The sequence below is a fragment of the Scyliorhinus torazame genome, chromosome 20 (genome assembly GCF_047496885.1).
Source record: "Scyliorhinus torazame isolate Kashiwa2021f chromosome 20, sScyTor2.1, whole genome shotgun sequence".
In the NCBI taxonomy this organism is placed as follows: Eukaryota; Metazoa; Chordata; class Chondrichthyes; order Carcharhiniformes; family Scyliorhinidae; genus Scyliorhinus; species Scyliorhinus torazame.
In genome coordinates, this window is record NC_092726.1 from 18,843,003 (window position 1) to 18,866,637 (window position 23,635).

Genomic DNA, 23,635 nt, shown 5'->3' on the forward strand with positions numbered 1-23,635 from the left:
TAGGTCAGATCGCACTCAGTCTCCTCTGCTGCAGTGAAAACGACAAAAGAGTGTGTTTCCCGCATTTCAAGGGGACAGTTCCCACCCCAGATATATCGGCAAATAATCTCAACTAACACTTCAGTGCTAGGCTAAGGGAGTGCGGCACTGTCTGAAATGCTTAGCTTACAGGTGAGAGTTTAAACCGAGGACTGTAAGTATTACCTATAACACTATTTGACACAGTGAGGATGTTCTTCTGGTATTCTGACTACCTCTCGACCCACATCAGGTAAAACCGATCATTGGGTCATTAATCCCATTGATGTTTGTGTGATTTTGTCATGTGCAAATGGTGGCTTGTATTCCATATTTGAATAACGCTTTGTGTGAAAGTATTCTTTCTGTGTTCTCTCTTTATTACCCTGTCTTTCTGTTTAGCTGAGGAGTGACATTCGAGTTCACAGCCATTCTGGGATAGCTCCGATGATTTGGATATCTATTTTCCTGCTGTGTCAAAATTTGGATGATGAGACTGCAGACAAAATTTGGATGATGAGACAGGGCAGCACGGTAGCACAAGTGGATAGCACTGTGGCTTTACAGCACCAGGGTCCCAGGTCGATTCCCCGCTGGGTCACTGTCTGTGCGGAGTCTGCAAGTTCTCCCCGTGTCTGCGTGGGTTCCTCCGGGTGCTCCGGTTTCCTCCCACAGTCCAAAGGCATGCAGGTTAGGTGAATTGGGCAAGCAAAATTGCCCTTAGTGTCCAAAAAGGTTAGGAGGGGTTATTAGGTTCTGGGGATAGGGTAGAAGTGAGGACTTAAGTGGGTCGGTGCAGACTCGATGGGCCGAATGGCCTCCTTCTGCACTGTATGTTCTATACACGAAAGAGGTAGTGTAACACAGGCAGGCAGCACCGTCTTGGCTAGCGGTCACTATTTTCTGGAGGAATTGCGCAATTGATTTGGAGGAATCTCGTTTTCAAAGATATCTTTCATTTTGGGACCAGGGATAGCTTTGATTTTAAACTGAGGATCGTGAGGCTGTGGAAGGCACTGGTGATTGAAACGGACACTATGGTCTGGGTTCTCCCTTCTGGAAACCAAGTGCTGCCGCTGGTGGAGAATTGCAGTAACTGCGCGGCGTCATTCGGATTAGCTGGGTTCGCATTCAGATCCTGACAAAATGGAGCAATTTTTCAGGCCTCCACTTAGCACAGGCTGTCATTCCAACAAAGAAAATGGTTGCTAAAAGACCTGCTCCATTGTTCCTGGAATGAAACGTTGAAAACGTGCTGGACGCTGTTGAGGAGGGACACTTGTTCCCCAGGGTAGGGCTGAAAATCAAGCCCGTGATCCTGATTGAGGCCTAGGTGAGGTGGCAGAGGCTGTGAGTGCTGCCTCCCACACCAAGAGGACCGGCAAGCAATGCCGTAAGACAATGAACGACCTCCTTCGAGCAGCTCAGGGAGTAACCACCTTCTTGTACTCCCGTCCATCACTCCTCACATCTGCCCCTAATCCCCTCGAGGCCACTAACACGCCACCTGCCTTCATCTCCCTTACAACCCAACCGCAACTTTCCACTCACCTTTAGAATACCCAATTCTTTTTTTCCAATTAAGGGGCAATTTAGTGCGGCCAATTCACCTACCCTGTACATCTTATTTGGTTGTGGGGTGAGACGTGGAGAATGTGCAAACTCCACATGGCCAGTGACTTGGGGCCGTGACCGAACCGTCAGGCAGAAGTGCTAACCACTGAGCCACCTTGCCCCCCCCACCTCTTGGTATCTCTAACTTACGCTGCATATACTGACCCTGTGCCATTTGTTTCTCTGGCTGTGTGTGTTTGAAAGTTTGATGCATTAACTATTCTTTTACTCTTCATTGATTCAACCTCTGGGAGGCTGTTGCAGCTCAATGGGCAAGCTCAGCAACTCCTCCCAGGCTCAATCTGTGATGCTTTCCTTCTTTACATATCTGCAGAAACAGAAATCAAAGAGTGTGTGTTATCCCCAAGGCTACTTGTTAGGAGGTGGTCAGTGCACCTTGTGGAAAGGCAGCATTGAACTCGAAAGATAAGCAGCATTTTGTTCAGATGGTAGCAGACCTAGTTCTGGAGCAAATCTCAGAGCAGTGAGGGAGCTGTTCAAAGCAGCGTTGTTGGCAATGTTATCACAAAGATTTAATTCCCCACTCTTCACTTGGCCAGCAACGTCTCCTCTTCAGTTTCATGACCAGAACCAACTTCCATCCTTCACAGCCTCAAATGGATCAACACGCCTCCTGGTTCGGCACCAAACTGCCTGGATTATGCTGTGTGCTGAGCTAACAGCTGGGCAGCTGTGCAGGCTGCACATTTTGTATTAAATCCCCTGGGCAAGGAGTCTATTGAAGTAGCCGTGGTTCCCATTCCTGTCTGCTTCCTCTTGGAGCAGTGTCCCCCAAGAAAGAAAGTGCGAGGGCAGCACTGTGGCGCAGTGTTTAGCACTGCTGCCTCACGACTCCGAGGACCCAGGTTCGATTTCGCCCCTGGGTCACTGTCCATGTGGAGTTTGCACATTCTCCCCATGTCCGCGTGGGTCTTACCCCCACAACCCAAAGACCCAAAGGTGGACAGGGTAGGTGAATTGACCACGTGAAATTGCCCCTTAATTGGAAAAAAATAATTGGGTACTCTAAAATTTACTGAACAAAAACAAAAAAAAGAAAGAAAGTGTGTGTGAGGTGTCATTTTGGCTCAGTCGCCAGCACTGAGAAGATGATGGCGTTTGCACCCTGTTATGGAGGTGGTATTTCACTGCTGTATGTCCGAGATCCCGAGTATAAACGGCCCCTTGACACGACTCAAAAAGTGGGGCAGTTCTCTCAGTGTCCTGCCCATTAATCTCTCCTCAGTCAACATCAATAAAATTGATTTCCTGCTCATAGTGTGCAAACTTATTGCAATATTTCCTGACATAATACCAATAACTATATTTTCAAAATAATGGCTTATCTGTGAAGAACATTGTTACACAATAAGGGGTTGTATAAATTCAGTTTCTGTCTTTCTTTTGCAAATGGCTGCATCTCAAAATGAACCTGTTCCAAGGAGGAAGTAACAGTTCATGGTTTGGTTCTTCCACCTGTCTTGTGACTAATAAATGCAACCCATATCATATTATGTGTGTAAGTGGAAGAAATCTACTTTTCCTAGGGGTTGTACCTGGAAGTTGAATCTGTGCAGCTGCTTCTAGTCTTGCAATGTACTTAGAATCATAGAATCATGATGTTTTTCAGAATCATAGAAATCTGCAGCATTCATCCTTTGAGATGTTCTTTGAAGGAGCAGTCATGCTTAGTCCTACATCTTCGTTTTTTGTACATAACCCTTTATTTTATTTTTTATAATCTTTATTGTCACAAGTAGACTTACATTAACATTGCAATGAAGTTACTGTGAAAATCCTCTAGTCGCCACACTCCGGCGCCTGTTTGGGTTGACAGAGGGAGAAGTCAGAAGGCGGGATTCTCCCGGATCAGCGAGGTGGCTCGATGCCGGCATAAAAAACGGCACGAACCACTCCGGCGTTGGGCCGACCGGAAGTTGCGGAATTCTCCGCACTTCCGGGGGCTAGGCCGGCGGCGCAGGGGTTGTCGCCGTGCTAGCCGCCGCCGAAGAGACTGCGCGAGTTAGCGCATGCGCAGAACCGCTGGCGTGGTTTGGCGCAGCGCAGACCGGCTGGCGTAGTCTGGCATGTGCACAGGGGGATGTCATCTCCGTGCCGGCCATGGCGGAGCCGTACTGGGGCCGGCGCGGAAGGAAGAAGCGCCCCCACAGCACAGGCCCACCCGCTGATCGGTGGGCCCCCATCGCGAGCCAGGCCACTGTGCCCCCCCCCAGGGGTCGGATCCCCCCGCGCCCCCCCCAGGACCGCACCAGCCAACTTATCTGCCAGGTCCCGCCGTGTGGGAAGGTGTCCAATCCACGCCGGCGGGACTGGCCAGAAACCGACAGACGCTCGGCCCATCGAGGCCCGGAGAATTGCTGGGGGGGCCACTGCCAATGGCCCCCGACTGGCGTGGCGTGATCCCCGCCCCGCCCGAAAACCTGCGCCGGAGAATACGGCAGCTGGTGGCGGAGCGGCAGGGTGCGATTCACGCCGCCCCCGGGGACTCTCTGACCCGGCGGGGGAGTGGGAGAATCCTGCCCAGAATGTCCAATTCACCTAACAGCACATCTTTCAGGACTTGTGGAAGGAAACCAGAGCATCTAGAGGAAACCCACGCAGACAGGGGGAGAACGTGCAGACTCCGCACAGACAGTGACCCAAGCCGGCAATCGAACCTGGGACCATGGCCTGTGCAGAAACAGTGCTCCCGTGCTGAAGAGTCTCATCCTCAAGTAGCTGTCTGCCGCTCTTTCAAAATTATTTCTGGAATCAGCCTTCAGCGCCTTTTCAGGCTGCGAGCTCTGAGTGAAAATATTTCACTTCATCTCTCTAGAACTTTTGCCAATTACTTTAAACGTGGTTCCAGACTCGCTCGCCAAATGGAATAGTTCTTCTTGATCTGCTCTGTCAAAATCTTTATCTTTATTATTGTCACAAGTGGATTTACATTAATCATAGATCATCATAGAATTCACAGTGCAGAAGGAGGCCATTCGGCCCATCGAGTCTGCACCGGCTCTTGGAAAGAGCACCCTACCCAAGGTCAACACCTCCACCCTATCCACATAACCCAGTAACCCAACCCAATACTAAGGGCAATTTTGGACACTAAGGGCAATTTATCATGGCCAATCCACCTATCCTGCACATCTTTGGACTGTGGGAGGAAACCGGAGCACCCGGAGGAAACCCACGCACACACGGGGAGGATGTGCAGACTCCGCGCAGACAGTGACCCAAGCCGGAATCGAACCGGGGACCCTGGAGCTGTGAAGCAATTGTGCTATCCACATGGATTAACACTGCAGTTAACTCACTGAAAAGTCTCCAGTCGCCACAATTCCGGCGCCTGTTCGGGTACACCGAGGGAGAATTCAAAATGTCCAATTCACCTAACTCACACACCATCTTGAGAAACTCTTTGTTATTCACCTCTCAAACTTCCTAACGTCAAGCAGAACAATTCTAACTTTTCCAGTCAATTCTGGAACTCCAGTCCCTCACCCTGATAGCCTTCAGCATTTTCGGCATGGGTTATGATCATTCTTCACTGAGACTCCATCCCCTAAGGATTAATAATCATCTCCATCTCCATGGCCTGCTGAGCATTCAATCTTAGCTTTCTCGGCTGACTTGACCTGCTTTGAAATTCTGCTCATATACTTTCGGATCAGAATCTATTTAGCTGAAGCTGTGTTTTTAATGACTTGGGTGGCCTTTGCGATCTATTTAAAAAAAAATCAAAGAATATTTTTTAAGGACGTTTGAGTTAATTGCAACATCCCTGCAACCTCAGTAAGAGTTTTCTAATGGCTCTGTGCAATTTACCCTGATTTATTAGTCGAGCTGAAACCCTAGTGTGAGCTGACAGTATATTTTTCATTACAATTGTACGTGGTACTGAGCACAGGACACCACTTCCCTGAATTGTTGATAATATTCAGAACAACTCTCTGGCGCAAACAGTTTGCCGTTGATGGTAATAGATAGACGTATTTGGGGGGCTACTGGGTGGGGGATTTCAAAGCTTCAAACCCACTCTTCATCGGAGCTGTGACTATTCTTTTTCTTTAAACAAACATTTTATTCAGGCATTTATGGTTTTAACAACAAAAGATACAAATACAAATGTAAACATAATTCAGTGCGTAACACCCCCCTCCAACTCTCACTGTTCCTGCCTAAGCCAAACAAAAATAATCTAACTTCCCCTGTCCCCTTACTCCCTAACCCCCTCCAATTGAATCTGCTCTTAGTTTAGTTTTCCCCGATGTAGCACCGTCAATATGACGCGAGGCAGGTTGAGGTAATGTCAATTGAAGGCTTTATTAAGCAGAACTTTATCCCCAGCAGCGTGGTTACAGAATGCAGCTGCTGAGGGAAATGGAGGGAAAAACTGGGTTCCTATACCAGCATTTCTGGGTGGAGTCCAGTAGGTGGCAGATCCTATCAGGACCTGGCATCCCTCCACCAATAGCCTGTCGACACGTGGTGTACCGTATTACCCCTAATACATACCACCACATTCACCCCTTGTTGAAAAAAACCCGGCGGGATGGTGGTTCGCATGGTGGTAGGGGTTTACAGAGTCGGTACTGTGCCGTAACTTTGAACAAAACACAAAATTATCGCTTCAACTGGGCCAACAGGCCAAACAGGGTCGGCATGATGCCATAATTATAACAAGACACAATAACTGAAAACTGGGCCACCGGGCCAAACAGGGTCGGCATGATGCCATAACTATAACAAGACACAATAACCGAAAACGTTGAGAGTTAAAGTGATTCGATGAGCCGGATGGGCGCCCTGGTTGTCCTTTCCGATCGTCTCGGGCCTGGTGGTGATGGCGCTGGCTCGAGTCCCGTCGACTCTGGGAGGGTAGCGCTGTCCCCTGTGTCCTTACTCCTGGGCGGGTCTGGGAAGAGAACCGAACCCCCCGGGAAGGAGGTGGCTGAGGGATGAACCGGCGGGAGTGAGGAGGTGGTGATTGGCGTTGGGGGGGGTGTGGGTAGCTCCGGCGGGCGCCAGATCTCGCAGAGAGACCGTGTCCTGTCGGCTATCGGGGTACTCCACATAGGCATATTGCGGGTTGGCGTGAAGGAGATGCACCCGTTCCACCAACGGATCTGACTTGTGCGCCCACACATGTTTCCGGAGCAGAATGGGTCCCGGAGCTGCTAGCCAGGTCGGAAGTGGTGTTCCAGAGGAGGACTCCCTAGGAAAGAGGAGGAGGCGCTCGTGAGGCGTTTGATTCGTGGTGGTGCACAGCAGGGACCGGATAGAGTGAAGGGCATCCGGGAGGACTTCCTGCCAGCGGGAAATTGGGAGGCTCCTAGACTGGAGGACCAGCAGGATGGCTTTCCAGACCGTTCCATTCTCCCTTTCTACCTGCCCGTTCCCCCGCGGGTTGTAACTGGTCGTCCTGCTCGAGGCTATGCCCCTGCTGAGCAGGAATTGACGCAGTTCGTCACTCATAAAGGAAGACCCCCTGTCGCTATGGATATATTCGGGGAAACCGAACAGTGTAAAAATGGTACCGAGGGCTTTAATGACCGTGGACGCTGTCATGTCGGGGCAGGGGATGGCGAAAGGGAAACGGGAGTTCAGGAAGTACGCGTTGCGATCGGTGGAGGGGAGGGGGCCTTTGAAATCCAAACTGAGGCGTTCAAAGTGTCGAGAGGCCTTAACCAGGTGCGCTCTATCTCGCCTGAAAAAGTGCGGTTTGCACTCAGCGCAGATCTGGCAGTTTCTGGTGACTGTTCGGACGTCCTCGACGGAGTAAGGGAGGTTGCGGGCCTTAAGGAAGTGGTAGAAACGAGTGACCCCCGGGTGGCAGAGGTACTCGTGGAGGGCTTGTAGACGGTCCACTTGTACATTGGCACAACTGCCGCGAGATAGGGCATCGGACGGCTCGTTCAGCTTTCCGGGACGATACAAGATCTCATAATTGAAGGTGGAGAGTTCGATCCTCCACTGCAAGATCTTGTCGTTCTTGATCTTGCAGCGCTGTGCATTATCGAACATGAAGGCAACCGACCGTTGGTCAGTGAGGAGAGTGAATCTCCTACCGGCCAGGTAATGCCTCCAGTGTCGCACAGCTTCCACTATTGCTTGTGCCTCCTTTTCCACTGAGGAGTGGCGGATTTCTGAAGCGTGGCGGGTTCGGGAGAAGAAGGCCACGGGTCTGCCTGCTTGTTGAGGGTGGCCGCCAGAGCTACATCCGATGCGTCGCTCTCGACCTGGAAGGGGAGGGACTCGTCGATGGCGCGCATCGTGGCCTTTGCGATATCCACTTTGATGTGGCTAAAGGCCTGGCATGCCTCTGTCGTCAGGGGAAAAGTAGTGGACTGGATTAGTGCACGGGTCTTGTCTGCGTACTGGGGGACCCACTGGGCGTAATAAGAAAAGAAGCCCAGGCAACGTTTCAGGGCTTTGGCACAGTGGGGGAGAGGGAACTCCATGAGGGGGCGCATGCGTTCAGGGTCGGGGCCTATCACTCCATTACGCACTACGTAGCCCAGGATGGCTAGACGATCGGTGCGAAACACGCATTTTTCTTTGTTGTAAGTGAGGTTCAGGGCGTGAGCGGTCTGGAGGGGTTTTTGGAGATTGGCGTCGTGGGGGTATAGGGCCGCCAAATTTAAATGTTAAACTCTGGAGGTTGCATTGGAAGTCCAACCCTAGGAGTGTGGGCGCACAGAGATGGGGGAGGACATACAGCCGGTAATTTCGGAACTTCCTCCCCTGCACCGTTAGGTTAGCGATGCAGAACCCCGTGATCTGAACGGAGTGGGATCCCGCCGCCAGGAAAATTTTCTGGGTGCTTGGCCGAATTACGAGGGAACAGCGCCTTACCGTGTCCGGATGAATGAAGCTCTCCGTGCTCCCAGAGTCGATACGACACGGCGTCTCGTAGCCATTCACTAGGACTGTAGTGGTTGCAGTCTGGAGCGTCCGGGGTCGTGACTGGTCGAGGGTCGTCGAAGCCAGACGTGGTTGTTGAAGCTGAGCATCGTAATCAGGCAGTATGTGGCCGTCTGTGTCGGGGTCCTTCAGCCAAGATGGCGGCGTCCACGGATCGAGCGCGGTCGGGGGTGGGGGGGGGGGTGGGGACGCCATCTCTCCCTTGTGGCGTCCAGGGTCCAAAATGGCGGTGTCCATTGGTCACACGTGGATCGCTGGAGGGGCTGGGTCTGTGGTCCCGTTTCTTCCCCGGAGATAGCGGCGACCCCGCGGGACTTGCACACCGTCGCGTGGTGGCCCTTCTTCCCGCAGCCTTTGCAGGTAGCCGCGCGAGCCGGGCAGCGCTGACGAGGGTGTTTCGGCTGGCTGCAAAAATAGCAGCGGGGCCCCCCCGGTTGGTCTGGTGTTTTGGCCGCGCAGGTTTGCGGGGGTGGGGGGGGTGTCGAAGAGTCGACCGCAGCGGGGGTCCACGGAGCCCAAGGGGCTGTAGTGTGGTCGGGGGCGTAGGCGCGGGCGTTACGCGAGGCCACGTCGAGGGATGCCGCCAGGGCCCGACCTTCTGTAAGTCCCAGAGATTCTTTCTCCAGAAGCCTCGGCGGATCTGGGAAGAGGCCAAACCTGCCACATACGCATCGCGGACCAGGAGCTCTGTGTGTTCACTCGCTGTTACTGCCGGGCAGTTGCAGTTTCGACCCAGGATCTGCAGGGCGTTATATAACCTTCAGCGCGGCGATGGCACCGGTGAAACCGTCCTTGTCCTCGATAAGGGAGTAGACGTCAGGACTCACCCTGGAATAGAGGACCTGCATCTTTTGTTCGTCTGTCGGTGTGCCAGGGGCCGTTCGGAGGTAGCCCTCAAAGCATGCCATCCAGTGCTTGAAGATAGAGGCCGAGTTAGCTGCTTGGGGTGCGATGCGCAGGCACTCCGGGGTGATTCGGAGCTCCATGGTCCCACTTCGTTTTCTTCAATTTAAATTCTGCTTAATAAATTGTAGCACCGTCAATGTGACGCGAGGCAGGTTGAGGGAATGTCAATTGAAGGCTTTATTAAGCAGAACCTTATCCCCAGCAGCGGGGTTACAGAATGCAGCTGCTGAGGGAAATGGAGGGAAAAACTGGGTTCTTATACAGGCATTTCTGGGTGGGGTCCAGTAGGTGGCAGATCCTATCAGGACCTGGCATCCCTCCGCCAATAGCCTGTCGACACGTGGTGTACCGTATTACCCCTAATACATACCACCACACCCGACGAAGTCGATCAAAGGCTGTCACCTCCGAATGAACCCTAACATTGACCCTCTCAGGTAGCACAGAGGCGCAGTGGTCGCACTGCAGCCTCACGACGCTGAGGTCCCAGGTTAGATCCCGGCTCTGGGTTTTGCACATTCTCCCCGTGTCTGCGTGGGTCTCTCCCCCACAACCCAAAGATGTGCAGGGTAGGTGGATTGGCCACACTAAATTACCCCTTAATTGGAAAAATGAATTGGGTACTCTAAATTTATTAAAACAAACATTGATCCCCTCGGGGCAAACTTAATTTTCCCAAGCCTGAGAAACCCAGACATGTCGCTAACCCATGCCCCTGATTTCGGGGAGCGGTGACTATTCTGATGCTTGTCTGTTTGCAGCCTGGGGGAATTAAACCAATACAAGATGAGGGGTGGATCTGAGTAACATAGCCACATCGCAAACTGTCCTGTGAAATTGGAGGAAGGAACCTTTCTTCACTGCACTGCGTGGTTGGGGGGGGGGGGGGGGGGGGGGTCCAAAGAGAAGACCGCAGGGGAGAATGTAATATATATCACAGGCAGGAGAAAAACTTTTCTCTTTGGAAGAAAAGGCTCTGGGAAGGGCAGGGAGGCCAGCTATGTGGAACCTTGCCCAACCATCAACTGGTGAGAGAGGAGACAGTTTCATTTGCAGAATCCCAAATATGCTGTTGAGAACACGTTGCATCCTCAATTAAAAATACTTCTCCCTGCAGATGTGCAAAAATAATGGATTTTTCACAGCAAACTCTGCTTTGAAGACAGACACAGAGTAGGTAGACGGAGAAAGCTCCTCAAGCTGATATCGAGAAACAATCAAATGTATAAACACATCTTGTTAGCACTGTGAAGAAGCAATGAAGATTGAAATTGTATTTCCCCAAGCGATGTGTTCACTGTAATTATTTCTGATATAAAGAAAGGAAGAGGCTGAACTGCTGTCAGGACACCTCAGCACATACTTTGTACTCTGTGTGGTCTGGGAGATGAAAAAGAATCCTTTTCAAAAAGTGATCAACTGAATGCTCCAAACCTGATATCACAGGGCCGTGACAGTTGAGTTACACTCCAGCCAATTTAACTCAAAAGTATTTCCGGAACCAATGGTCCAGTACTCATCCCCAGGAAGAGATTCTCACCCTTGTGTTCGAATGCTCCTTCCTATCTCTATTCCCCTCCGGTTCGACAACCCTCCGGAATTCCTTGCGACTCCAATTCCGGCCTCTTGCCCACACCTGCCTTCCTTCACCCCATCAATTAAAAAAAATATATATATTTTATTGAAAATTTTTGGCCAACCATCACAGTACATTGTGTATCCTTTACACAGTAATATAACAATATAAATAACAATGGCCAGTTTTATAAACAAGAAATAAATAATATATAAACAAAAACAAAACTAAATGGGTTTTGTCCCAGATAAATATTCTCCAAAAATATGTTTTAACAGTCCAATATACAATTATCTATAACAACAACCTATACATATTATACTTATATATTAACCTCCCTGAGAATCCCTCTGGTCCCCGTCCCCCCCCCCCCCCCCCCCCCCCACCCCCGGGTTGCTGCTGCTGTCTTCTTCTTTTCCATTTCCTCTATCTTTCTGTGAGGTATTCGACGAACGGTTGCCACCGCCTGGTGAACCCTTGAGCCGATCCCCTTAGGACGAACTTAATCCGTTCCAGCTTTATAAACCCTGCCATGTCATTTATCCAGGTCTCCACACCCGGGGGCTTGGCTTCCTTCCACATCAACAGTATCCTGCGCCGGCTACTAGGGACGCAAAGGCCAAAACATCAGCCTCTCTCGCCTCCTGCACTCCCGGCTCTTCTGCAACCCCAAATATAGCCAACCCCCAGCTTGGTTCGACCTGGACCCCCACTACCTTCGAAAGCACCTTTGTCGCCCCCGCCCAAAACCCCTGTAGTGCCGGACATGACCAGAACATGTGGGTGTGATTCGCTGGGCTTTTCGAGCATCTCGCACACCTATCCTCTACTCCAAAAATTTTGCGAAGCCGTGTTCCAGTCATATGCGCCCTGTGTAACACCTTAAATTGTATCAGGCTTAGCCTGGCACACGAGGACGATGAGTTTACCCTACTTAGGGCATCAGCCCACAGCCCCTCCTCTATCTCCTCCCCCAGCTCTTCTTCCCATTTCCCTTTCAGCTCATCTACCATAAGCTCCCCCTCGTCCCTCATTTCCCTATATATGTCTGATACCTTACCGTCCCCCACCCATGTCTTTGAGATCACTCTGTCCTGCACCTCCTGCGTCGGGAGCTGCGGGAATTCCCTCACCTGTTGCCTCGCAAAAGCCCTCAGTTGCATATACCGGAATGCATTCCCTTGGGGCAACCCATATTTTTCGGTCAGCGCTCCCAGACTTGCAAACGTCCCATCTACAAACAGATCTCTCAATTGTGTTACTCCTACTCTTTGCCATGTTCCAAATCCCCCATCCAATCTCCCCGGAGCAAACCTATGATTATTTCTTATCGGGGACCACACCGAGGCTCCCGTCTTTCCCCTATGCCGTCTCCATTGCCCCCAAATTTTCAGAGTAGCCACCACCACCGGGCTTGTGGTGTATTTCTTCGGTGAGAACGGCAACGGCGCCGTCACCATAGCTTGTAGGCAAGTCCCCCTACAGGACGCCTTCTCCAATCTCTTCCACGCCGCTCCCTCCTCTTCTCCCATCCACTTACATACCATTGAGATGTTGGCGGCCCAGTAGTACTCACTCAGGCTCGGTAGCGCCAGCCCCCCACTATCCCTACTACGCTGCAAAAATCCCTTCCTCACTCTCGGGGTCTTCCCGGCCCACACAAAACTCATGATACTCTTCTCAATCCTTTTGAAAAAAGCCTTCGTGATCACCACCGGGAGGCACTGAAACACAAAGAGGAATCTCGGGAGGACCACCATTTTAACCGCTTGTACCCTCCCTGCCAGTGACAGGGATACCATGTCCCATCTCTTGAAGTCCTCCTCCATCTGTTCCACCAACCGCGTTAAGTTTAACCTATGCAATGTACCCCAATTCTTGGCTATCTGGATCCCCAAGTAGCGAAAGTCCCTTGTTACCTTCCTCAGCGGTAAGTCCTCTATTTCTCTGCTCTGCTCCCCTGGATGCACCACAAACAGCTCACTTTTCCCATGTTCAGCTTATATCCTGAAAATTCTCCAAACTCCCCAAGTATCCGCATTATCTCTGGCATCCCCTCCGCCGGGTCCGCCACATACACCAATAAATCGTCCGCGTAAAGAGATACCCGGTGTTCCTCTCCTCCCCTGAGTACTCCCCTCCACTTCCTGGAACCCCTCAATGCTATTGCCAGGGGCTCAATCGCCAGTGCAAACAATAATGGGGACAGAGGACATCCCTGCCTCGTCCCTCTATGGAGCCCAAAATACGCAGACCCCCGTCCATTCGTGACCACGCTCGCCATCGGGGCCCTATACAGCAGCTGTACCCATCTAATATACTCATCTCCAAAGCCAAATCTCCTCAACACCTCCCACAAATAATCCCACTCCACTCTATCAAATGCTTTCTCGGCATCCATCGCCACCACTATCTCCGCTTCCCCCTCTGGCGGGGGCATCATCATTACCCCTAGCAGCCTCCGTATATTCGTATTCAGCTGTCTCCCCTTCACAAACCCAGTTTGGTCCTTATGGACTACCCCCGGGACACAATCCTCTATCCTCATTGCCATTACCTTGGCCAGAATCTTAGCGTCTACATTTAGGAGGGAAATAGGTCTGTAGGACCCGCATTGCAGCGGGTCTTTTTCCTTCTTTAGGAGAAGCGATATCGTTGCCTCTGACATAGTCGGGGACAGCTTACCCCTTTCCTTCGCCTCATTAAAAGTTCTCATCAGTAGCGGGGCAAGCAAGTCCACATATTTCCTATAAAATTCGACTGGAAATCCCTCCGGTCCCGGAGCCTTCCCCGCCTGCATACTCCTAATTCCTTTCACTACTTCCTCTATCTCGATCTGTGCTCCCAGTCCCACCCTCTCCTGCTCCTCCACCTTAGGAAATTCCAGCCGGTCCAGGAAGCACATCATTCTCTCCTTCCCATCCAGGGGCTGAGCTTCGTATAATCTTTTATAGAATGCCTTGAACACTCCATTCACTCTCTCCGCTCCCCGCTCTATCTCTCCTTCCTCATCCCTCACTCCCCCTATTTCCCTCGCTGCTCCCCTTTTCCTCAATTGATGGGCCAGCAACCTGCTCGCCTTCTCCCCATACTCATACTGTACACCCTGTGCCTTCCTCCACTGTGCTTCTGCAGTACCCGTTGTCAGCAAATCAAATTCTACGTGTAACCTTTGCCTTTCCCTGTACAGTCCCTCCTCCGGTGCCTCCGCATATTGCCTGTCCACCCTCAGAAGTTCTTGCAGCAACCGCTCCCGTTCCCTACTCTCCTGCTTTCCTTTATGTGCCCTTATTGATATCAGCTCCCCTCTAACCACTGCCTTCAGCGCCTCCCAGACCACTCCCACCTGGACCTCCCCGTTATCATTGAGTTCCAAGTATTTTTCAATGCACCCCCTCACCCTTAGACACACCCCTTCATCTGCCATTAGTCCCATGTCCATTCTCCAGGGTGGACGCCCTTCTGTTTCCTCCCCTATCTCCAAGTCTACCCAATGTGGAGCGTGATCCGAAATGGCTATAGCCGTATACTCCGTCCCCCTCACCTTCGGGATCAACGCCCTTCCCAAAACAAAAAAGTCTATTCGCGAATAAACTTTGTGGACATAGGAGAAAAACGAAAACTCCTTACTCCTAGGTCTACTAAATCTCCACGGGTCTACTCCTCCCATCTGCTCCATAAAATCTTTAAGCACATTGGCTGCAGCCAGCCTCCTTCCAGTCCTGGACCTCGACCTGTCCAGCCCTGGCTCCAGCACCGTATTAAAATCTCCCCCCATTACCAACTTTCCCACCTCTAGGTCCGGGATGCGTCCTAGCATGCGCCTCATAAAATTGGCATCATCCCAGTTCGGGGCATATACGTTTACCAAGACCACCGCCTCCCCCTGTAATTTGCCACTCACCATCACGTATCTGCCCCCGCTATCCGCCACTATGGTCTTTGCCTCAAACATAACCCGCTTCCCCACTAGTATAGCCACCCCCCTGTTTTTCGCATCTAGCCCCGAATGAAACACCTGCCCCACCCATCCTTTGCGTAGTCTAACCTGGTCTATAAGTTTCAAGTGCGTCTCTTGTAACATAACCACGTCTGCCTTAAGTTTCTTAAGGTGTGCGAGTACTCGTGCCCTCTTTATCGGCCCGTTCAGCCCTCTCACATTCCACGTGATCAGCCGGGTTGGGGGGCTTTTTACCCCCCCCCTTGTCGATTAGCCATCCCCTTTTTCCAGCTCCTCACCCGGTTCCCACGCAGCTGTGTCCCCCCCCAGGCGGTGCCCCCCGCCCACCCCACCCCTTTCCGGCTCCCCCCTCTCCCCAGCAGCAGCAACCCAGTAGCTCCCCCTCCCACCCCCCCCCCGCTAGATCCCCCACTAGCGTAGTTACACCCCCCATGTTGCTCCCAGAAGTCAGCAAACTCTGGCCAACCTCGGCTTCCCCCCGTGACCTCGGCTCGCACCGTGCGACGACCCCTCCTTCCTGCTTCCCTATTCCGGCCATGATTATCATAGCGCGGGAACAAAGCCCGCGCTTCCCTTTTGGCCCCGCCCCCCATGTCCAACGCCCCATTTCCTCCACCTCCCTTCCTCCCTCCACCACCACCTGTGGAAGAGAGAAAAGTTACCGCATCGCAGGATTAATAACATAAAACTCATCTTTCCCCCCCTTTTTCCCCCCTCTTCGCCCTCCATACTCGCCCCACCACTTTGTTTCAAACATTCTTTTTTAATAACCCGCTTATTCCAGTTTTTCTTCCACAATAAAAGTCCACGCCTCATCCGCCGTCTCAAAGTCGTGGTGCCTCCCTTGATATGTGACCCACAGTCTTGCCGGTTGCAGCATTCCAAATGTTATCTTCTTTTTGTGAAGCACCGCCTTGGCCCGATTAAAGCTCGCCCTCCTTCTCGCCACCTCCGCACTCCAGTCTCGATATACGCGGATCACCGCGTTCTCCCACCTACTGCTCCGAGTTTTCCTTGCCCATCTAAGGACCATCTCTCTGTTCTTAAAACGGAGGAATCTCACCACTATGGCTCTGGGAATTTCTCCTGCTCTCGGTCCTCGCGCCATAACTCGGTATGCTCCCTCCACCTCCAGCGGACCCGCCGGGGCCTCCGCTCCCATTAACGAGTGCAGCATCGTGCTCACATATGCCCCGACGTCCGCTCCTTCTGCACCTTCAGGAAGACCAAGAATCCTTAAATTATTCCTCCTCGCGTTATTCTCCAGCACCTCCAGTCTTTCCACACATCGTTTATGGTGTGCCTCATGCATTTCCGTCTTCACCACCAGGCCCTGTATATCGTCCTCGTTCTCGGCAGCCTTTGCCTTCACGACCCGAAGCTCCCGCTCCTGGGTCTTTTGCTCATCCTTTAGCCCTTCGATCGCCTGTAATATCGGGGCCAACAGCTCCTTCTTCATTTCCTTTTTAAGTTCTTCCACGCAACATTTCAAAAACTCTTGTTGTTCAGGGTCCCATGTTAAACTGCCACCTTCCGTCGCCATCTTGGTTCTTGCTTGCCTTCCTTGCCGCTGCTCCAAAGGATCCACTGCAATCTGGCCACTTCCCTCTCCTTTTTCCATCCGTTTCCAGGGGGGATTCCCTTCTGGTTTACCGCACAGTGCTTCTAGCCGTTAAAATTGCCGTTGGGGCTCTTATTAAGAGCCCAAAAGTCCTTTCCACCGGGAGCTGCCGAAACGTGCGACTTAGCTGGTCATCGCCACACCCGGAAGTCCTTCACCCCATCAATGACGGACATGGCGTATTTGAAAGTGCCCACACTCTTTGCATTTTATGCATTTTGCTGATTGTGGTTAAAATGCTGCGACAGTGGGGTTTCCGACACATGTCCAGTGGCAGAGCAGGAATTCCTCCAAGTAAATTTCCACCCACTGTCTTTGAGGTGACCGCTTCTTCAACCAAGAGGTCAAATGTCTGAAGTATTTTCATCATTGCTGCTTGCTGGCGTTTTACGCTTTTAATACAAAATAAAGTTGCAAAGGGTATTCAGTAATGGTTGTTTTTCTCCATTTCCACAGTGGGTCAAGGTATCATCTAATGTGGTCTCCTGCAGAACAGAACTAATTGGATTGCAGGATATGGAAATGCAGTAAATATCGAGGGACACATTGGCAAACAGGGCAGGTGCATGCCGGATGGGATTTAACGCAGGAAACTGTGAAATTAGACATTGACAAGAAGAATGAGAAAAGATGTACTAAATAATACAATTTTAAAGATGGTCTTGGAAAAGAGAGACCTGTGTACTTCTGTAGATACATACAAATCTTTGAAGTTAACAGGCCAAGTTGAGAGGACAGTTCAACACAAGGGGCGGGATTTTCCGACCCCCGCCGGGTCAGAGAATCGCCGGGGGGGGCGGCGTGAATCCCGTCCCCACCGGCCGCCAAATTCTCCGGCACCCAAAATTCGGCGGGGGCGGGAATTGCGCCGCGCCCACCCCCCCCCCCCCCCCGGCCTGTGATGGGCCGAAGTCCCGCTGCTGTCATGCCAGTCCCGCCGGTTTGAATCAAACCACCTACCTTACTGGCGGGACTAGCGGCGCGGGTGGGTTCCGGGGTCCTGGCCCGCGGGGGGCGATCGGGCCCCAGGGGGTGCCCCCACGGTGGCCTGGCCCGCGATCGTGGCCCACCGATCCGCGGGCGGGCCTGTGCCGGGGGGGCACTCTTTTCCTTCCGCCTCGGCCATAGCCTCCGCGATGGCCGATGCAGGAGTGACCCCCCCCCCCGCGCGCATGCGTGGGGATGACATCAGTAACCACTAACGGTCCCGCGCATGCGCTGACTTCCGCCGGCCGGCAGAGTCCCTTCGGCCCCGACCTTTCCCGACGGCCGGCGGTGCGCCAACCACTCTGGCGCAGGCCTAGCCCCTCAAGGTGAGGGATTGGCCCCTGTAGGTGCACCTTTGGGGCGGCCTGACGCCGGAGTGGTTCACGCCACTCCCTCCCGCTGGGACCCCCCCCGCCCCGCCGGGTAGGGGAGAATCCCGGCCACTGTCTCCTTATTGACTTTATTAAGGCAGAAAAGCAAAGAAGTTCTGCTGAACACTTGACAAAAGCTTTGGTTGAGGCCTTCGCCAATTTGTCCTGTTGTTTGATTCTGGGCTCCACACCTTAGGAAGAATAGGAAGGCCTTGGCGAGGGTGCAGGAAAGAATGACGAGGATAATACCAGCGATGAGAGACTTCAGTTATTTGGATAGTCTGGAGAAGCAGAGGGTGTTTTTCTCAGAACAGAGGTTGAGATGGAATTTAACAGAAGTATTAAAATCGTGAACTGAAAATGTAGAGTCGGTTACTCGACAACCCAGATTTACAGTGATTGACAAAAGAACCAAAGGCGACATGAGGAAAATGTGTTTGTTAAACAGTGACCTATTGGGATCTGGAACGCATTGCCTGAAAGAGTCGACTAAAGATTCATAATTTACTTTCAAATGTCTGTATCCAGAGACAGAACGGGGAAAGCATTGGCAGGACGACAGAGAAAGAATACAGGGCAACAGAACTAGTTGGATAGCTCTACGAAAGAGCCACAACAGGCAGGAAGGGTGGAATTGCATTATTTTGCGATGTAGCATTCCATGAATCTGAACAACAGTTTTGCCCCTCAGCTGTGGATGTTAAGGAAGACTAGGACTGTGCTTACTTGCAGTTTGAAGAAGAACTCTTGCTACCTAAGTCACATGGAAAGAGGTAATAGAACTGTCAGGGGTTAATAGAGCCAATACCCAGCACCTCCTGTGGATAGGAAAAAATGAGAAAAACACAATTATGATGGAGATATCATAAGAATAATTGGAGACACACAGAGAGAGGTCACAGTGTGGACTATCAATTATCCAGCTTGAAAGCAGCGCAAATGAGAGACTTGCACAGCTAAAGCTCTCAGTGGATTGGCGCTTGTTAGTTCTGATTTTCCCCTCACAGTACAGCTTTTATGTCTTAGTTTTGAGATTTGGAAGTTTACAGATGGGTTCAGAACTAATCAGGCCCATTTATTGTTCACTCTGTGCACACAAATGACTCTTAATGAGTGTGATGGATGCCAAGTAAATCTGAACAAAAAGCACCGAATGGCCCTTATCAAGGGAAAAGTGAAGCAACAACTTGGACAGTTTGTACACCTTGAAGCATTTGCAAGAGGTGTTCTGTAATGGGGCTGTTTAGCACAGGGCTAAATCGCTGGTTTTGAAAGCAGACCAAGGCAGGCCAGCAGCACGGTTCAATTCCCGTAACAGCCTCCCTGAACAGGCGCCGGAATGTGGCGACTAGGGGCTTTTCACAGTAACTTCATTTGAAGCCTACTTGTGACAATAAGCGATTTTCATTTCATTTCATTTTCATTAATGATGAATGCGTGTACACATTTGAACTGCAGTGAGTAATGAGGCCCACACCCACCTCGGAATTTGTATGAGGAATCCTCCCTCAGCAAACTTAGTATTTTTGTGTTTATCACCCTCTTTGAGTATTTCGGGTGAAGAGAATAGTTGATGTCTTCTGGCCAGCTCTTGGCATTGGTGCTGTAAAAGCAGTGCTCCAGAGTCACTTAGCTTCTCGGCTGCCCTCTCAGGCTTGCCTTCTGATACCTCCAGAAAAGCGAGGGGCTTACCTTAGCCAAAGCGTCCATTCATGAAAGCGATGATATCAGGAGCTTTTATACCCTCTGTTGATGTCAATGGGCAGTGTAGCGATCCAACATTTAACCCAATCCCATAGTCAACCACCAGGTGAATTACTTTCAAAGTGACTCCTTTGCCTTTGGGAATCAAGGACCACATTGCCCACAAAAATGTAATAGCCAGGTTCTGTGTGTCTCAGTGCGTCGGAGTTGCAACATTTTGCACCAGTGAACTGCTCTTTTCAACAACTTCAATAAATAGTAATGTCTGAAGAGTTTAGTCAGATGTAGTGTAAGAACAAATAGCATGATTTCTATGGACAATATTTCTGTTATTAAATATATTACCAAAAGGATGTAGAGGAGCTTAAGAACAGGTGCAACACAGATTTCAAAGATGATATCAGACCTGAGAGATTATCTCAGGAAAGGCCATTTCCTTCAGAAAAAATCTTAAGAGGTATTCTGATCGAAGTTTTAGTTATGAAGGGTTTTGTAGATGTAATGTAGAAAAGATGTTGCCACTTGTGGAAGTGACCACAAAGGTAAGATGGTCACTAATAAATCCAAACAGGGAATACAACTGGAACATCCTTTCCCAGAGAGTGGTTCGAATCTGACACTAGCTACCATAGGGAATAGGGCAGCACGGTGACGCAGTGGTTAGCACTGCTGCCTCACGGCACTGAGGCCCCAGGTTCAATCACGGCCCCGGGTCACTGTCCGTCTGGAGTTTGTACATTCTCCCCGTGTTGCGTGGGTCTCACCCCCACAACCCAAAGATGTGCAGGGCAGATGGATTGGCCACGCTAAACTGTCCCTTCATTGGAAAAAAAAGGAATTGAGTACTCTAAATTTTAAAAAAAGCTACCACAGGGGATAGTTAAGGTGGGTAACAGAGATGAATTTAACGGGAATATGGTCACATACATTATTGAGAAAGGAACGGAAGGTTCTGCTGATTGCATTGGATGAAGTAGAGTGAGGAAGCATTTGTGGAGCATAAGTACTGATGTGGACCAGCATGTTTCTGCAATGTGTTTTTTTACAATTCATTTACGGGATGTGGGCAGCCGCTGATTAGCCCAGCATTTATTGCCCATCCCTAATTGCCCTTCAGAAGGTGCTGCTAAGTTGCCTTTTTGAACCGCTGCAGTCCTTGAGCTGAAGGTACACCCATTGTGCTATGAGGGAGGGAATTCCAGGATGTTGCCCCAGCGACAGTGAAGGAGCGGTGATATATTTCCAAGTCAGGGTGGTGACTGACTTGTAGGAGAACCTCCGGGTGGTGGGGTTCCCGGGTATCTGCTGCCCTTGTATGCACTATGGAATTCTGTGTTATGGTCTTGAGTGTTACTGATTATTCATCACAATTAACTTGCGGACTCAATGCTTTCTTGATTACATTCTTGTGCAATTTTTAAAAAAAATTCCTTTATCAGAGTTACAAAACCAGAGCTCAGAGTGTGGACAGGGGCAAACCCCGAATCCTTGCCTGCTCCAAAACCCAATTCAAATTGAATCCAGTTCATGGACCCCACAAGGGAGACATACCAGATCCAGGCATTATACCTGACCTCACGCTCATCTTAGCCAGAAGGCCAAGAAGCGATTATTCTTGTGCAATTTTAAAGGAAAAGTGTCCATGAAAATCTGAGTAGATAACATGGGTGGATACCAGCCCCTCCTTACGGCTTCCTTGGTACAGTGAATTATAAATCACTTTTCTTGCATTAAATAGACAAGGGTGAAAATAATGCTCTTCATTTCCTTATTCCTTCTGCTCCTCGAGGAGAGGTTTTTACTCCAACTGTGCAAAGCATATTCCAGTTGCGCGAGGACTCCCACGTCACACGCAACACAAAAATACAGGCCCATTTCTGGAAATCAGAAATCAATTAACAGAAAGTACTGTAAAACACTCAGCAGTTCTGGCTGGAAGATGTTTGAGATTCAGCAGTTCTTCAGCATTTCCTATTTGCTAGATTTCCCATTCTTCCCTTTCCCTCTACTGCTCTGCTGGAACTATTTACTGTTTATTTAATCTCATCTTTTGTTTCTTGTTTCCTTGCATATTCCTTTTCCTTGCCATATTGTGTCTTTTGTCATCAAATCACTCCTTTCTCCCATATAACATGATTACTCATTTCCCTGTGTCCATCCTCAGAGGCACCTTGAAGCAGGACGAGGCCTTTCAGCCCCTCTACTCTGTTTTGCTGTTGAGTTGGGTCTTGGCTGATCGGTATCAGCTCTATCTACCTGCCTGTGAATCTCAATTTGGAAACTTCCAATTGTTCCCCCCTCAATGACGAAACTGCTTTTTAGGAGAGAATTTTCCAGGTTATCGAAGCCCCCTCCCCTCCAATGGTGGGTTTTCTGGTAGCGGTGGCGGCTGGCCATCAGCTGCCAGCAGGATCTTCCAGTCCCGGCAAAGCCATCGACCATTTGCATTCCTCGCCAGCCATGTCGGCGATTAACTTGCCACAGGGAAGATCCCACCGGTGGGAAGGACTGGAAAATCCCAGCCTTTGTGTGAGGATGCTTCCTGATGGCACTGCTGAATGACCTGACTCTAATCTGGTAGCATAGTGGTGAGCACTATTACTTCACAGCGCCAGGGACCCAGGTTCGATTCCCGGCTTGGGTCACTGTCTGTGCAGAGTCTGCACGTTCTCCCCGTGTCTGTGTGGGTTTCCTCCGGGGGCTCCGGTTTCCTCCCACAGTCCAAAGATGTGCAGGTTAGTTGGATTGGACATGCTAAAATTGCCCTTGGTGTCCAAAAAGGTCAGGTGGGGTTACTGGGTTATGGGGATAGCTTGGAGGTGTGGGCTTAAGTAGGGTGCTCGGTCAAAGGGCCGGTGCAAACTTGATGGGCCGAATGGCCTCCTTCTGCACTGTTAATTCTATGATCCTCCCTTAGAGGGAAGTTGTCTCTCTATTGACCCAATCGCGTCTTTTAAACATCCGAAACACCTCCATCTGATCACCTCTTCAACTATTCTCTAAGTAGGGGCAGCAGGGTGGTGCAGTGGTTAGCACTGCTGCCTCACGCCGCCGAGGACCCAGGTTCGATCCTGGCTCTGGGTCACTGTCCGTGTGGAGTTTGCACATTCTCCCCGTGTTTGCAGGGGTTTCGCCCCCACAACCCAAAGATGTGCAGGGTTGGTGGATTGGCCACGCTAAATTGCCATGAAAGAAAATAATTGGGTACTCTGAATTTACAGAAAAAAAACCTATTCTCTAAGTAATATCAATGAAAATACTGTGGCGACTGGAAATCTGAAATTAAAAAGCTGCAAATGATAGAAATACTCAGCCGGCTTGGCAGTGTCTGCTGAGAGGGAAACAGAGTTAATGTTTCATGGTCGATGACTAAATCGCTCTGCTTGTTAGCTCAGTGCAATTGGTAAATATTCTCACTTCTGAGTCAGAAGGTTTTGCACTCCAGTTCTACTCCAGGAGTTGACCACATGTAGCCAGGGTTGCTGAGGGAGCTCTGGATATTTGGATGTGATGTCAGAGCCAGGCGCAATGTCACCGTCTGAAGCAGGGCCGCAAGTCCTCCCAAGCCTCAATGCCGTGTGTTTTCTGGATAATTTCAAAATATGTTTGGGGCAGACAACTATTTTAGCAACAACATAGGGCAGAGGATGTGTGCGGTGATTTTGGTTTCTAATATTGATTGCCTGAATAACTGTGGGGCTTTTTCACTCTTTCTATGATCTGCATGCTAGGTTTTCATTTACATTTCCAATGAGGGCGTGAGGTGCTCCAGCTTTGAGCTGCCTGCTTTTCCAACACATTCAATAGTTCCCAGCCAGAACAAGCTGAGAAGTTATCGCCTGGATCCGCTGAGACTGCTGGGAGTGAGCAGTTTGTGAGCTTGCTATGTTGGGGGGGGAGATTCAACAGCTGGGAATGAATGACCTAGTGCAGCAGTGCACGGCCAA

The 23,635-nt window shown here is 50.6% G+C and overlaps 1 protein-coding gene across 3 annotated transcripts in view; it reads left to right on the top strand.

Moving 5' to 3' along the window:
• The window catches only part of LOC140396932 (tetraspanin-15), a 282,924-nt gene that overhangs the window by 21,099 nt on the left and 238,190 nt on the right, over window positions 1–23,635 (top strand). The window lies entirely within an intron of this gene.